The sequence below is a fragment of the Anarhichas minor genome, unplaced genomic scaffold (genome assembly GCF_050575085.1).
Source record: "Anarhichas minor isolate MPS153535 unplaced genomic scaffold, ASM5057508v1 ptg000007l, whole genome shotgun sequence".
In the NCBI taxonomy this organism is placed as follows: Eukaryota; Metazoa; Chordata; class Actinopteri; order Perciformes; family Anarhichadidae; genus Anarhichas; species Anarhichas minor.
Genome location: NW_027466453.1, coordinates 16,207,858 through 16,225,113, shown reverse-complemented (window position 1 = coordinate 16,225,113; position 17,256 = coordinate 16,207,858). Strand labels below are relative to the sequence as shown.

At 40.6% G+C, this 17,256-nt stretch overlaps 1 protein-coding gene across 1 annotated transcript in view; it reads left to right on the top strand.

The window, feature by feature from the left end:
* Positions 1-17,256, top strand: part of cacna1ia (calcium voltage-gated channel subunit alpha1 Ia) — a 102,107-nt gene that overhangs the window by 16,996 nt on the left and 67,855 nt on the right. The window lies entirely within an intron of this gene.

The following is a 17,256-nucleotide window of genomic DNA, read 5'->3' as shown; positions in this document are numbered from 1 at the left end:
TAGAACCGGGCCTCAAGGTAATGTGGTAGAAACAGTGCTTTTTGTAGTAAAGATGTATAGAAAAAACAACATTATTTAGTCAGCTGACAGGCTGGCTTGGATCCAATCACAATGTGAACCAGATGACCACCAGATGTAATCTGACTGATCACAGAGCATTCTGGTTGATTGCAATGCAATTTATGTGCATTCACCCCTCATTAACCTCATGTTAATAGTGTCAAAGAGGTCAGAGAATCAGAAGCATTGCTGTAATTCTTTAGCGCACAGTAATATCTCTCTAATTTTAACATAGTAGTATATAAATTACATCCAAAATAACCTAAACACAAAAGAATCAGTACATGGAGATATTGCTTTAGTAGGACGTTAATTAGAGGGCAGAGTAGCTGCTGAGGTGTGAGTATCTCCTAAAAATGTGCTGCATTTTCTTCCTTGCCACATGTGATTAATGGGGACCCCATCTCTTTCTCTCTCTCTCTCTCTCTCTCTCTCTCTCTCTCTCTCTCTCCCTCCCTCCATCGCTTGCCCAGTTTTGTCACTCTTCCTCTCTTTCCTCCTCTCTGTTTCTTTGAGTTACTTCAGCCATCTGTAAGGCAAAGTCAAGCAGATGGTGTAACAGACAAAGGGACAAAGTTGAAGTGTCAGCGTGACAGACATCACTTATAGAGTCGTCAGCAAGTCAATGAGTAGAAGCCGTGGTAAATTGAAGCAACAGTGGTATTGATTGGGTGTAGTTTCCTACGTTTCCATTGGTTCCAATCATGTCACGTTCAGCAATTGGATTGGGTCAGCAAGGTGCTACGTTTTATTGAAACTAGAATTAGGGGATATACTCACATTGCACAAATCCATTTCAAGTATAGTATGTGTGACTAATGTTAAATGTTACAATAACACACTCCCTTCATTTGTTTGTAACTGCTTTAGAACAACCAGTGTACAATATGTGGTGAACTCAACTATTTGCATCTCCTCGCTTGTTCTACCTACATTTAATTTAATTGTGCGTGCATTGTAAAGCAAGTATGAGCGATTGCGTTTTCATTCCTTGGAGTCTGTGTGCATGTCGGCTCCTTTGTCCTCGCGTCCGAGCATATTGTGTGCTTGCCCATACCTGAGCTTGCCAGCCTGCAGAGATGCGATTCCACAGGGTGCAGTCACTGTCAGTGCCTGTTAATATCAAATGGCACCAGTTGAGCTGCAGTGACTGACCTTGGTTATGCTTTGGCTAACCAGTGAGCTAATGCAGGCTGCGTTAAAATGTCATCTTTTCTGCTGCTTCTTGGCGTTGCTTTCTGTTTTTATTTCATTTCATAACTGATTTGTAAGTCATGTAACATCGGAAGAGGGACTAAGTGTGTGCACATCCAGTTAAAGATACTCAGGTGCCAAAAAACTTAAAAAATGTAAATCATGTGACAACCACGTGATACTTGAGCCTCTATATTTACTTTAGATATGTGTATATGTGATATTTAGTTGATCCTTAAACCAAGTTATAAACAGGACTCCCCAGGCTTACCTCTGCACCAGCTAATTTAATTTGCACAGACAGAGAGATATTAAAATGCCTGAGAGAAGAAGAGACAAAAAAGATATATATAGCAATACCATGACCGAAATTGCTCCTTAAACAATTGGAATTATGAGAGAAAGAGAGAAAGTTCTTTTGTGCCATCATCTTCAATTTGGTGTCACGAATTTCAATGTTTTTTTTGCAACTGCTGCCGTTCTTAGAGTTGGAATATGAGATTAAAGAGGAACCCTGCTATTTTCATTGAAGTAGTTTGTAAAGGGTGCACACATTTATTTCACCCATTTCTGTCACATCTTACAATTCCTCAATTTTTTCCCGTCATTCTCAAATCAGACAGATCAATAATGAATAATAATAATGACTGGAATAATTGTTACAGAAGTACTATTTTGTCATTCTTATACGAGAGCATAGCTGTGGAACATACCTCCATTAAAGATTAATAATGATGTCGGCCTATTCCTTCTTTTACAACTTTAACAAATGCACAGAGCAGTTTTCTTCAGCATTTTTCGGTATTGCTGTGCTTCATGATTTGACAACTGTACTCACACTAGAGAGCCTCTCGGCACAGACACACTCTCGTACCGATAACTACTGAACAGCACCTCTGGAGCCGTTGAGGTTTACATGCAAGGTGCCCTTGTACATAACAGGAGAGCATCTTGCCTCACCTGCTTAATGTTCCCTACCTGCTCCAAGGAGCTCGCTCACAAACTGCCGATGTAAATCTGACAGCACTGTTATCGTAACCGTCATATAGTCTTAATGTTTGGTAGGTGAACCCATTGGCGAGGGTTCCACCCTCTTTTGTTTTATCATTTTGTTTCATTCTGGCGAAGAGACTTGGCACCGCTGCTCATATTGTGCCCTTCACAAGTAGGCTGATAATCAGGCACATTAAAATGAGCAAATGGGCCATTTGACTTTTATAATGATGGTAATGAAAGTGAGAACAAGTGTCAGTGCTGTGGAGAAGCTTGGAAGCATAACAAATGATAGCTATGAGAGTTGGGAGGGACATACAGTACCCAATGACATTGCTACAGTAAGCTGGGCAAATGAATAATGCAAAGCCAAACATCGGTTGGACATGTTTTTTGGTTCTTCAGGAAATTGTTATGTGGCCCCAAAGAGAAAACAAGGCCCAGATCTGAACTAGATAGCTACACTGTAGGTATGTCATGTATTGTCAGGTTGGCCTGCACACTTTGGTTTTTACAGAGTCATTATGTAGCAGCCTCTAGTTGAGATTAGCAGCTTATCTTTGTGTGCCTCTTCAGTGCACCTTCTGGCCTGACCAAGCATGAGTAAGTAAATGCAGAGGGGATATGGGGACAACTAGCTTCCGTGTGTGTGCGTGTGTGTGTGTGTGTGTGTGTGCGTGTGTGTGGTGAAATGTGAGTTACTGCAAAAAGCAAGATGCTGTTGGAGACAGGTGTGTGTTTGAATCCAAGTGTAATTGTGTGTATTTTGTGGAGCAGTTTAATGGAGGTTAGACTGTGTGAGCATGCGTGTGCGTGTCAGGTAGTAATTAATAAAGACAGGAACATTGGCTCTCCAGCTGTGCTGACATGCCACCAGTCCAAACACACACACACACTGGAGATAAAGACCAACTGCATGGCAGCTAGAACTTTCTCAGCCAGTTAAAAAGTACACTTGGACTTCATTTAACCAGCCAAGCTTGCTCTTAATTTCATGTCCTAATTTTGTACAAGCTCCACCTGAAGGTAGCAACACACAAGACGGTGCTATGCATTATTGAGCCCATTCTTCTACTTAATTTCAGTCTTGCAGCACATGTGGATTAATATTGTAGTAGTCTGATAAGGACAAAAAATGAAGGACTGGAGTAGAGAGGTTGAGAGAACAGGGTACGTAGATCCGGAGGCCTTTGGTGAAGTACTTTACTCACCCTCTGAGCCCTTCACTGAAAACAAAGTTCGAAACAAAGTTAACTTGCAAATAAATAACAAAGGCAAGTCAGGGCAAAAGCACTTAGTGGGACGTGACCTCGCAGGCTTCGGTACGCCCTGGGAACTAACCACTGGACCTGCAGTGTTTGTTCTACGCTCGCTGCAACAGAAGCAATCAGAATTTTCTGAAGTGAACCAACTGAAAAAAATAATTATGGTTTATGGTGATACAAGTGATGAGCCCCTGCACTTCTGCTTTCAACAGATCAAATATTGTCATAGTGTATTGAAAGAAGATTGAAAAGTCTTTGTTTAACTTACCATTTTTACCATTTCCTGTTGTTTCCGGTTGTTTTTAGTTAATTTTAGGTATTACACTGTCTTCAGTCTGTGTAACACCGGTAAACTTGACTGTGTTTGTGTTTATTTTAACAAATCTTTCTCTCGATTTTTTTTCCGAGTATAGATGGCAGGATCACAGTCAAGTCACCACTCCCATAACTCAAGAGAAAAAAAGGGAGATGGCGAGCAGATAAGCAAGGTCAAAGCGAACAAGGACAGAGAAAATGGAAAAGATTTGCTCTGTGTGTGTGTGTGTGTGTGTGTGTGTGTGTGTGCATTATCTTTTTCTTCTGTCAAATATAATTTTAGTGTTTAATGTTCAATTTGACAGTAGTCACTTTTGATAATGATAAAGAACAGTTATTTTCAAACTGAAAAATACTTGAAAGTGGAAGTAAAGTTCATGTTATATTTTTCCCTGGATTTTGGAGTTTTAGTGCACACACAACCAACTGGAGGGGTTCAGTCTGTCAGTCATGTTGCTGTCAGTCACTCTGTATCCCAGGGCCAGCATGCCTTGTGGCTTATACTTAGGGAGATGGAAAAGACTACTTTGGTGTTTTGGGTCTGGAAAGGAAGAGAGACTGTTGAGAGAGCAGGAGCTGAGTGGAAGCTGTCACAGCATCTCTGCTGAGCCTGGGGTAACATTTAGGCCAAAATAGCATTTCTTTCCTTTGGCATCAGATAGACGTCACAGTAGCGTCCGTTGGTTTACAATAAAGCATTGACTAAATGCCACATAGCATTCATGTGTGCGACTTATAGTCAATAGCAATGCAGAAGTGTTTATAAGTGTTCTGGTAGCCATTTAGATGAAACATCGATATATATACGATTCTAGTGAAAAAAATAATAAAATAGCTTTGAGGTATATGCACTTCTTCCCCTCTTGAGCACAGCAGCACCAAGAACATCTTCCTTTCATTCCCTTACATTATCTACATGAGTATGATACCAAATCATTGTTAAAACCATGGTTAACAAATCTTAGACGCTGTGGTATGAACATTATACCTGCTTAACATCAGCGTGTTAGCGTTGTCATTGTGGCCGTGTTAGCATGCTTAGGTTAGCATTTAGCTAAGTTATTAATGTGTGCTTCTGGTATGTGGCCTTGATTGGGCATGTTTCATACATCCTTCTGATTCCAATACTGATTCCAGGACTGAATTCCCCCGTGATCTCCAGACACTTTTGCATTATTTGATGACATTGAAGATGTAGAACACAGGATCAAAGGTAAACTGAGCTCTTGTTTGTTGGTGGATGCACAAGGTGCCCGTTAAACTCTGCATATCCCAACACACGTTTAACCCTGTCTCTTAGAAATTATCTTTTTGCTTTTTGTTGGGGAGCTGTTCCAGTATAAAATTGTGTCATGTCCCATTCCACTATTTAAAAAAAAAAAAAGCTATTGAGGTCCACCTCATCACTAGCAGGGCATAATACAGAATGGAAAAACGTAAACGGAGAAAGAGAAAGACCGTCACCTTTTTTGCCGGAAAAATTAGCATCACAAATGGCTGGATCGCAACCTATTAATAATTATTTTTGTTCTTTGTGTCTCTCTCCCTCTGTCTGACTCACTCACTCACTCTCCCACTCTGTGTCACCTCATTCATACCATGCTACTCTCGGCTTGTTTGTTCTCCTTTCATGAAACACCTGTGAAGCTCAGGGATCCACTCGCCATGCCTGCAATTAGAGGCGTATACTCAGGGAGCCTAACCAATCACGAGGAAAATCGATTGGTTGGAAAGAAAAGATGCACAGGAAGTGTAGAGAAAATCTAAAAGTTCAGGCTTTACCCATGCGGTTTGAAGAGCAGGCAATCAAGCTTGTGTACGAATGAGGGAGGTGTTTCATACCGTATGTCATGCAGACATGATGGTGTACATACACTACATTATTCCAGTCATTCAGGCTACATTTGTGCTGCCTGGTGAAAGGGATCCACAGCATTTTAACTCAGAATTGGCCAATCAATTTACTGAAAAAAAATATTAAAATTAGATTTCATCGCTAAAGGTATGGCAACGCTGCTTTGAAATGTCTAATGTGCATCACAATCAATGGACTTGTAAAAAGAGCAAAACCACAGCTCACAGTGGAATTTTCCTTTAATCGCTGCTACAGCCAAGCCCCTCTTTCTTGTTTCCTTCTCTTACTTAGCCCCGAGTCGTTTTTCTCACTCTGTTTGTAACAAGGGATCATGTCAGCCCATTAGACCCCTGTTGAAATATGGATGAAGAGATGAGAGAGATGAGGGCTTACAGTTCCCTTCTCAACCAGATCCTCTTCATCCCCATCTCCTCCTTCTGATCTCCGTTATCCTTACTCCCTTCTGTCAGTTCAGAGAGAGTGATGAGGGTGTTGTTTGTGTACTACAGAGGAAAACCTGAAATTTAATATACTTCATGTGTCACACACATTCTCCCCGAAGAGATATCTAATTAATTTGACAATGTGCTGAGTCTGTATGTGCATGTCTGTGCTGTTTTAATTGTCTCCCATCAAGACAACAGCAGAATATAGTCTTTTCTTTCATCAGACGTTGTAAATGAAACAGCCTGACACTCCTCTGGTTAGGGTTATTTAATTACATTAGTGTTGTTCTGGTTAGCCTGGTCCATCTCAAGCAAACTGAAAGAACACAGACGAGTAAATTAATCAGAGTTTTCACAACTGAGAGCACAGCTTATGAGACCATATGGGCACATCTTCACATTGACTTGTGTCGCATTATGTGGCCCCTGAGGAGCTTTGTAAGCTAAAAACTTCCCAGAAAGACTGTGTACAAGTCAGATTCACCCAGCATTACTGCCATGAGTGTGCTGCTCTTTTTCTCTTTTGGTCTCTGTTGTTGGGAAATGGAAAATTATGTAATGTTATGTACTGAGGTACGGATTGACATAGAGGTTTTAAACAGATTATATGTACGTGGTCTTCAAAATGGCAGGTGTTTTAAAAGATGTGATTATTGTGCACCTGCAGCCCACAGATCCTCTGGTCAACTGGTCACTGGGTGAATGACTGTGGACTGTTTGACGATTTTTTTTTCCGGAGATTTCGCTTCGCAAATTAAACAACCAATCACGTTGTGCAGAACAGGCTGAGTTGCACTTGTGTTTTTGAACCAAGAACACATCGGCTCTGTAGTCCGAACCAAGACGGCAAACTTTGTTACTCAAATCTATACCTTGACAAAGGCACTGGAGACCAATTCCACTCCTTCTGTTCTTACCTTTCACAATAAAAGCCCCTGACATGTACAATTTGTAGGGGAGTATTTCACATATTTGTGTTGTTTGTTTGTCCCGCCACCGGTGTGTAAAGGAGGATCCAGCCCCTGAATTGGGACACAGGCTTTGATTTGATCTGTAAACTCCTTCTGTGTCGTACAGTAGGTATTTTGCACCATGAGTCCAAACAAGTCGAGAACAGACCCACTTTGAATGAGGGGTAAGAGGTAGAGAGAAATGTACATGCTTGGCTACAGGATTTTGTAGCATTCATTTGTGATCCTAATGTACCCATTGGAGAGGCTCTTTGTGTTTGTCCTTTCTCTGAGTGCTGCTAGTGCTAAAGCAAAGATGTGCTTCAGATCTCTAGATATCAGAGACGAGCAGACAAAGTCCAGTGCTGCTCCTCTGACATTTCGTCACTGTCCTAGTGGCTGTATGTGGGAAGTTGGCGAGATCGCAGAGCAGATGGCACCACCACATGTGACCAGTCAAGTCACTATTAAAGACCACAAACCAATGGGTGACATCACGGTGACTCAGTCCAATTCTTATATACAATACGAAGTTGACATTGTGATGTCATCCATTGCTTTGTGGGCTACAGTTTTGAAGCCTCGAGTTCGACATTTTGGCTGTCGCCATCTTGTTATTTTTGCAACCAGAGGTGACACGAGAGGGTGAAAAGGACATTTTTAGGCAACCAAAACGGTTACAATTAACTTTCATGGACTGAAAACACACTGTGAAAGGGTTAAAGTTTCTAAGACGAAAACACAGACAACTCCCAGACTGGACAGAGCGACCTGTCAATAACAATGTAGCCCCGCCCTAAAGCATACCCTGCTTTATTGTTTTATTGCCATATTGCCATAATTTACGAAATTAACATGCTGTATATTGAAGAAGACTTGAAACTAGAGATTGAGGCCATAAACTCATGTTCACAATGTTTACTGAGGGAATAAATCAAGTGAGAAGTAGGGTCATTATCTCAGATTTCTATTCAATCAGACTGTTTTTTGCAACGAGAGGAGTCTCCCCCTGATGGCCATTAGAAAGAATGCAGGTTTAAGGCACCTGCATATTGGCTTCACTTTTCAGAACCAACGGTTGCCGCCTGTTTAAGACTAAAGAGGTTTAAATTGCTCTTGTATTTGGAGGTAGGCATGATTGCCAATAGTGTTTCTTGATGAGCCCTCAGTATGTAATGGCAGACAAATCGACTTTTTGTTTGACAAATGTAAGGTATTTACGTGACTAGAGATAAGAATACAAAGTACAAGAGAATACAAAACAGACAGAGAAAGACAGATGGCTGAAGGGAGGTTGAGGGCTGGTGAGGATGGTCGCATGTCACATCAGAGTCTGACTAGTCTCTGCGGATGTCAGCAGCAAAGTCCTGTCATCTCTTTCTCTCTCACTCTCCCTCCTCCTGTTTCCAATACTCTGACCCTGTGTCGAATTCAAACTAATGGTTTGTGAGTACAATGCATGCGTCGCTATCCACTGACCCACCAGACTCTCTAGTCTTCATCCATTTCCCCTTCTCTTCCTACCTTTCTCTATTTTCCCTATAAATGCCTTTTTCAAATTCCTGTGCTCGCTTCTGTTACCAACATCCCGTTTCACCCTTGACTTGCCTCTATACTCTCAGTTTATATTGGTCTCTCTCAGTCTGTCTTCCAGTTTCCTCCTCTCCGTCTCACTGAGCCATGTTGTTCTTTCTGTCTCGCTCTCTCTCTCTCTCTCTCCCTCACACACAAGCACAGAAAGTATTGGCTTATATTTCCCATGGCGTCTGCAATACATTCAGCTTCACTAGTGGCAGCAATGTACTGGAGCAAGGCACCTGCTGTATTGAGCTGATATGAGGAGAAAGACAGATACACAGTCGCACACACCATGAACTTTCCAACGCTCAAATATGGATCGAAAATGTAATCGCCGTCTGTCGGTGAAATTCAGACACGGCACATAACTACAAACTTGTGCACAATTACAATGTGTTTTAGCCCACAGGAAAATGCCGGCATACAAAAACTCATGCGCGAATATTGACACACAGTTTGTGTTGTCTCGTTGGCTGAAGGCAACCCGTCTGCTCCCGTTGCCTTGGTTACAGGCCATAGGCTTGTCTTGGAAGGTGCTCCAGGTCTCCGCTTGCCATGTCAGGCTGTGTGGTCGTCACGGTGTGGCCGTCTGTCTCTCTTTCTTTCTTTCTGTGTTAGCCATACTGGATGTGTGTCTGCATGTGCAACTGAGTGCTTGTGTATCAGGGGGGACTGCTGCATGTATACGTATGTGCATCAGTCATGGGGAGAGCACAACGCATTATGAGGCAATTTCACAAGCCTTAAATTAATCATGAGTGCAATTACCAAATTAGGTTGCAGTTTCTTGGATTCTGTGATGAGTCGTCCACTCCCTTTTGTTCCCGTTCCATAATTGTTTTTTTTTCCTATCAAAACAGGCAACAATGGCAGACAAATTGTTTATCATTTGTGAGTCTGAACCACTACTGCATGCACATGTTAGATTTGAAGCCTAAAGGTTTAGCACAGCCGGTGCCATTTATTATTCCCAATATTTGCTGCCTCTCTAACAGTCTATTCCCAAGCCTCAATGCGACAGACCTATGCTATATTGATGGAGCTCGCCACTGATTTCACAGACACAGAACCTCTTCACTCATTTCTGCTGACTGCTTTGCTTTAATGCCAGATTAATTTAATTAATTTGTGCCTGCAACTGAATTATTTTAATTTCCTTTGGTGGAAGTGTTCTCTGGGTTTGCCTAAGCACAAATCTGGAGACATTTTCGAAATCAGTCAAACCATTTCACTGTAAAAATATCTAGTTTTTGGGCACATGGGACTACTGTTTTTGCAATATACTCTATTTTAGGAAAAAGCTTTAGTCCCATATGCCCAAAGACTAAATATAGTATGATTAGAAAATGGCTGTATTTCAGAAACAACAAGGAGCACAATCAAGTAGTTGGTATCTGTAAACTAAAGATAGGCACACATATGCTGTGAAAAATAAATATTTCATACGGAAAACATTTGATTAACACAATGTTAGTGTTTTTCTTCATTTTTCAAAAATGCTGACCTTGACTATTGAGACAAGTTTGATTTGTCATGTGATCTAACAATGTCAAACTTGTACTGTTAGATACTCACCCAAAGTTTGTCGGTACCAGATTTCAAGACTTTAATTAGAACAAATGTTGTAGCATTGTTCCCGATCATACTAAATATAGTCTTAACAAAAAAACATGCGTGTGTCTATATTGCTGAGCATATGCTGACATGGCATATGTGGACTGGCATGCGTAATGCTTACATTTATCTTTCAGGAATATATACTGAAAGCTGATCTGCCATGTCCTTGTGTGTGAAACGCACAAAATTAAATTACAGAAAGAAATGTGAAGTAAATCGAACTGGTTCACTTAACTTGTATCTTGTTTTGAGCGCATGACTGATTTAATAAAACCAAAACTTCACTTGATGTAGGCAAAACAAAAACAGCCTTGATTTGATTAAACTCTTTGGCAGCAATTAGTCATTAGAGAGAAATGGAGTTTGCAAAGATATAGTTGCTTGTCCATCCACTGTAAGTGAGAAGTTGTAGTCATGGGCTATTATTGACACATATGGCCAGCACATATGTGCTTGTGCAAACAATACATATTCACACACCATGGCAAAAAGTTGGCTGAAAGTACTGAACTGCCAGCAACAGTAATATTAAAACGAGCTGGTTTTAGCAAGCCATGCATATCTTTATCAAGTTACATTCTAAGAAAAAGCCTTTTAATTCAATCAGCTTCTATCACCTTCATTTTGTGAACTTCAGAGCAACTTTACCAATTCTGTTACTCCCTAATCAACCTCTCTTTTTACGTACGGCATCCTTTAGCAACATTACTGTGGAGATGAATGTGCATATACTGTACTCTACAAACACACACTGACATGTCTAGATTAGATTATCACCTTGAATTTACACTTTATACTTTGTTTATCCTAAGAACAGTGAGATGATATTTACTTGCCGCATTGCACCCGGCGCTGAGCCCTTTTTAGCTGCACAACAAGACACTCAAGTTATAAAGCATGGGTCTTTACACCCTGCTTTTTTGTCATGGAGCTGGAAGGCAAATCTGTGGTTCTTGGACATTTGAGAGCCAATTCTATTCAGTGCATAATACACACTTTTCAAAAAGGCATTTTATTTTTGAGGAACGTCTTATCTTAAAGACTGCCGACATTGTTATTGAGCAAAGACGGATTGTTAGTGTGGGGGAAATATGCAAAAATATAATTCCTCAAATGGTGTTTTGTATAGGAGTGTGAGGATATCCTCATAAGCAAACTTTTTCCGGGGCCGGCAAAGTGAAAGTTACATTTGCTGAGACAAGCATAGCAACACTTACAGAACAAATACTGCAGTTTGCTTGAGGCTTTTAAAAGATGGTGGTTTACTTGTTATTCAGGGTGTTCCGCTGTGTGTATGCTCTTTTGGCTGGATAGCTTTTGGCCCACTGGTATTCAGAGGAAAGGGCTTTGTGAACATTATGAACTCTCCGGGTTAGCTTTCTGTCACCAATAAAGGTTAAACGGGGGCATTTGCACAGCTGTTTTGCATAGATAGTAAGGGCTATGCAAAACTTCGTTGGACTGCAAGGTTCTAGTTCTCAGTTGTGTGTTAGCAAATGACTTCCTGATGAGAAGCTGAAATACAAAGATAGAGGTCAGGGATAGTAAGGACTCAACTATTAAGGCACAAAAAAGAGAGTTGGCAGACACTGTAGAAGGATGGACAGAGAAGCCTGTGGACTGAGTAGAAATGAGGCCAAGCAGCCAGAGAGTCCGACAGAGAAAAGCAGCCTGTGATAGACTCATTGATCAATTTTACCACAAGGCACTAGGAAATTAAGTGGGATAGAAAGAGGGATGAGAGCAGAGTTAGGAAGGTAGGAATCCCTGGCAGTCTGCCTCACTACTTCATCATAGAGAGGGACACACACAGAGAAGCAAGGTTACAATACAACAGTGAAAGCTTCAAAACAAAAGTGTGACTGTCTGATATCAAGGACAGCGGGCAGACACACTCTGTATCCGCTTGTACAGTGGTTGACATCACGCAGCCGTGCTGACGGATTCTTCCTCGCTGTGTCAAACGGAGAAGCTGACGTGACACTCGCCACAACATGGATTGTTTTCAAGGGGTGAATTTGAAAATGCACCCAACTAGAAGGGACAGTGGTTGTCACAAAGATGGTGGTGGAGGAGGATGTGTCCGTTTTTGTGTATTGCTAAGGTGTGTGTGTGTTTGTGTGTGTGTGTGTGTGTGTGTGTGTGTGTGTGTGAGAGAGACCTATTATGCCATGTTGTCATTGGGAGATGAGACAGGCACAGGCATCCGTGCCACAGTAAGAAGCAGAATTTCATTTGTCATTTTGATTCACTCTGAATGAGACTGATCCTCGGTGTTTTCACAGGAACACACACACACACACACACACACACACACACACACTCACACACACATGCATGCACGCACATGTAGGCACTAACTATAGGGAGGTTTGTTGAAAAGACTCATTGTAAATTACAGATATCTCATTTAGTCATGAGTCATCCTGCTCATAACAAGCATACACACGCAGCTGTTGATTTGGTGCATCCATGTAATAGTAATTCCTATATTTTCTATTGATTATAATACCACATGCACACACACACACAAACAAACACTACTCTTTAAAGAATTGTGCAGAACTAGAATTTGCTTAATAATTTGGCTTCGCATTTTTGGAATAATTTATCATGCAGCAAACTTGTAATGTTTTTTTTTTTCTTTTCTGCTCAGTCTGATGGAGCAGTCTTTAATACACGTGTGACACAGCTGAGATTGAAAGAACCAAAAGTCCATTCATGATGTGGACAAACCAGAGGTTCTTTCAGTAGGTCCCAAGGCTTTGAGGCACCAGATTCACTCGTATTAACTCCCTTGTCAATAGAACTTGTCAGCATGCCAGAAACTTGGGTATGATTTTGGATGCTGACATCCATTTATTTCTAGTAGACTAGATAGTTGTGCTGCACTTTTTTGCTGGACTGACAAAGCAGGTGTTAAATAAACTTCAGCATTCAGAAAGCTGTAGGCAGAGTAAGGGTTTTTAAACACATCACTCCTAGTTTAACCTCTCTTCACTGGCTCCCATGTAAAACAAAGACTTGATTTTAAAGTAACCTCTTAATTGTTTTTAAATCGATGAATGGCTTAGCCCCTTCCTGCGTCATTAATATGCTCAGCGAATACACACCTGACAGATCCCTTAGATCAAGTAAAGGTCTTCTCACTAGAATATATTCTAAAAACATATCTTTTTTCACAAGCTTTTAGTTTGGTTTAAAATGTGTGGTTAATGAGTAAGACTTTCATTTTAAAATATATGTTGTATTATTTGTGTTACTATTATTCCCCTTTTAATGATGATAATAATACCTGCTTATCTGATTCATTTTTCATTGTAATACCGTTTTATATGTTAATGTTTCATACGACAGACATAGACATTGAGTCTATGTCTGTCGTATGAAACATGCTCTATAAATAAAATTGACTTGATTTGATAACTGACAGTCATTACTTAACTGGCAGATATTAAACCTACACATTGTTTGAATCAGTTCAGGTAAAAGTGGAGTGCAAAAGGTTAAATAATTGCCACATTATCGTAAATCTCAGCTTTAAGGCTGCTACTGTAAAATGTTTAAATGCTGCATCCAGCAGGAAATACAGACATTTTCACAGGGACTAAATAAAAAAGAAATGCACTCAGGTAACAAATTGGTTTTACACATGCACCAGGGACCTCCATTTTTACATTTTGATGATTAGAGTAATTTGTTTTTTCTAAAGCTGTTTTCGTAGTAAATGTGTGGAAAATAAGGTCATACGTGGGCTCCTTAGCTCTGCCTTTTTGTTACCTGAATGCATCACAAAGGAGGACAAATAGACAAAAGAGAATCATCAACACAAAATGAGGATCCTGAAATTATTTATTATAAAGAGAGACCGAGAGCTTGGTAAAGTTGGAAAGCACCAAATAGGGAAAAAAAAGGGATGCAAGCGGAGGGCAAGTCTCTGACGAAATCTGTATTGACGCAGAGGGACAGGCATGAAAATAGGTCGAGACGTTGAGAAGAAGAAGAAGAAGAAGAAGAAGAGAGAAAGAATGCGATGAGAGGAGAGTAAAGACAGGGAGGAGGCCATGTCTATGTCGAAGATTAGACATACAGGAGTGAGGAGAAAGGGAGAGGAGGCGTGATGCTAAACAGAGAAAGACAGAGCCATAAAAATGCAAGCTGAACCTCCTCAGTCACGCGCGGATGGTCCCTCGCTGGATTTTTGAATGTTTTAACGGGTAAATATCCCGCAAGTAATAGTGTTAAAAAAAAAAAATCAAATCAAATGCTGAAGCTCGATAACGACAGGCCTCACTTCCTTTCTCTTCAAAGCATCCTTGGTGTCAGACTCAGTTAGCGGCCTCCCAACATGATTAGGGAGTGACATGACCAGCCATCAGCTGACGCTCTGGAATCAGCTGGGGGTGAGTCAGCCGCCTGCTGCTTCATTTCCCTGGAGAGGGAAAGGGTACGGGGTTGGATATGACAAAGAAACTGAACTCAAACCAGCGCTGAGTCACTTCACATGTCAGTGCAGATGCTGCTGATACTGTTAGCTCTGATGGGTTGAAGGTGAATAGTCCACAGTCGGGGGGAGGGGGGGGGGGGGGGGGGGGGGGTTGTGTGGAGGAATACGTTGTGCGTTTTCACCTGAGCTGCTCTGCAAATGTTTGTATTTTAAACTCTGAGCTGTGAAGAGATTGGTGAGAAAGTTCAAAACAGGGATTGTGCAGCGGCATATAGACTCTGTCCTTTGTCACCAGTCTTGTGTTTGTTTGTGGCTAAGTCCCAAACAAGTCTTCTCCCATGCTTTTTGTATATCTGTGTGTATTTTTTTTCTGTCTTTCCTTTCTCTCAGACTGTCTGTCTCACTCCTTCTCTCTCTGCGAGTTCACACCATGCCTTTGTTCTTGGCTCCTGCTTTGCTAGCACAGAACCTCAGGGCAGGTTCTTTACTTGTGCAATGGGAGCGCGACACACACACACACACACATTTACACACACACACACACACGCAAGCCTGATTGATTTTTCATTGCCTGTCGAGGTATAATGTGTCCCAAAGTGTTTGCGTTTGTTTTTGCTGGTAGGGCAAAAATTGTCCATCGTTTGTTCTGTCACACATGGGAATGAATGATAACCTGAGAAAAAGGAGAGGTGGAAAAGAGGGAGAGGCGACAGCTGGGACAATTGAAATGATACTGAGGGAGAAGAGTTACAGTAAGCAAGGAAAGAACATTGTAACCCAAAGGGGGGTAGACCCGTATTTCAAAGAAGGGGCTGGTTGGTTGGTTAGATAAGGAGACTAGAGAAGGAGAATTCATAACAATATTTTTCTTCACACAGCGCTCTAATATTATGTCTCCTCATTTCACTGTGTTCACCCCAGAGAACCGTGCTAAAGAGATAGCAGAGCTTGCAGGATGGAGAGATGTACAGATTAATGGAGAATGGCGTGTGTGTGCAGGAGAGATGAATAACAAATATGTTTGCAACCACATAATCTGCATAAAAGCAAATAGTGTGTGTGTGTGTGTGTGTGCGTGTGTGTGTTGCACGAAGCATCTACAGTCAAGATTTTCTGAAGAGTGCACTTAAGATTTCTTTAGAAAATCCTTGAGCTTCAAATAACTTAGTTTTCGTGTTTAATTTGTATCTTTTTTGGTTGAATTAGAAATGAAGTGTGTTCCTGAGCAAGGCAGGTTGAATGTGAGGTTACCCACTGAAATAAGATGCAACTCTTCAGTGTTATTATTTCAGTGGACACTATGTGCACGTTTTCTTAAGCGTTTCATCCGATTTTTGTTGGAAAGGGAAAAGAGGAGAGATATTTTGCTCACTTTCTCGTACACAAGTCAGACGATTACAGATTCAGTATCTTGAATGCCGATTTATTTCCAGTTTATTAGGTATTTTTTTAGTATTTTAGAGATTTATATATATTTATTCCCGCTTTTTTTGTTGTTGTTATTTTTTTTATTCTAAACAATGGCGGGTCCTGAAGAGGTTAGTGTAGATGCATTAGCATCAGTAATATCAGAACTGGAGAGTATTTCTTCGATGAAAGAAAAGCGAAGAACGACACTGAAGGCTCTTTTCTAAACCGTTTCCAATGAAGGCTTCTCTATTGTTTCTTTGTGACAAACTATGTGGCGGGTCAGGGTAGTTCAAACAGATTCAAAATGACAAATTACAGACACATTTCCCACATCCCACTACCAGGGAGCACAAGTTCTGTAAGTGCAAAGTTCATAAGAACAAAAGACTTAAAGCTCATTGTGTGAATACAAAAAAGAAAGACATAAAATAAGAGTAAAGAGGATAGAGTATAGAACTAAAAGAACATAAGCTGACAGTTTAAGATATGAAAGAAGTGAAAAGCTGTAAAAGACTTTTACACTGCTAGACAGTGATTAAAACACGCGCTCATACTCCCCACTATCATATGCATAATACTGTATAAATTAAGTATGTGAAGTCGCCTTTTCAGTTTCATTCATCCCTGCAAAGCATTAAAATGACACAATAATCACCGTGTATTAACTCTTAAAGTAGGCCTGTACTGTACATGTAGTTCCGTCTGTGCATCAGTAGGTATTGTGCAGGTGTAAGCACTCTGCAGAGTGACATGGTGGTCCAGTAAGATGAGAAGAAAGTGACGGTGAGTAGCAAGTTGCCAGGTTGTAAGTCAAACATATTGGAAAACAACAGCTTAAGTACATTTTTTTTTTTTTTATATTGACACTTTTGTGAAATTGTTAATGACATTTAGAGAAATCCGGCCCCATGCTGCTGTACTTTACATCACTTATTTATGTAAATATCCCAAAAAGGTGTCTTGTGCCTTGTGGCTGTAATGGTGTTTACTCTTGTCATGTTTCTTTTCTTTTTCCTGACTCATACAGTCATGTTTCAATACTTGATCATTCTTTGTAATAATGAAACACAGTTTTTTTCCAGGCATATATATATATATATATATATGCATTTTTTTTTTTCATTTG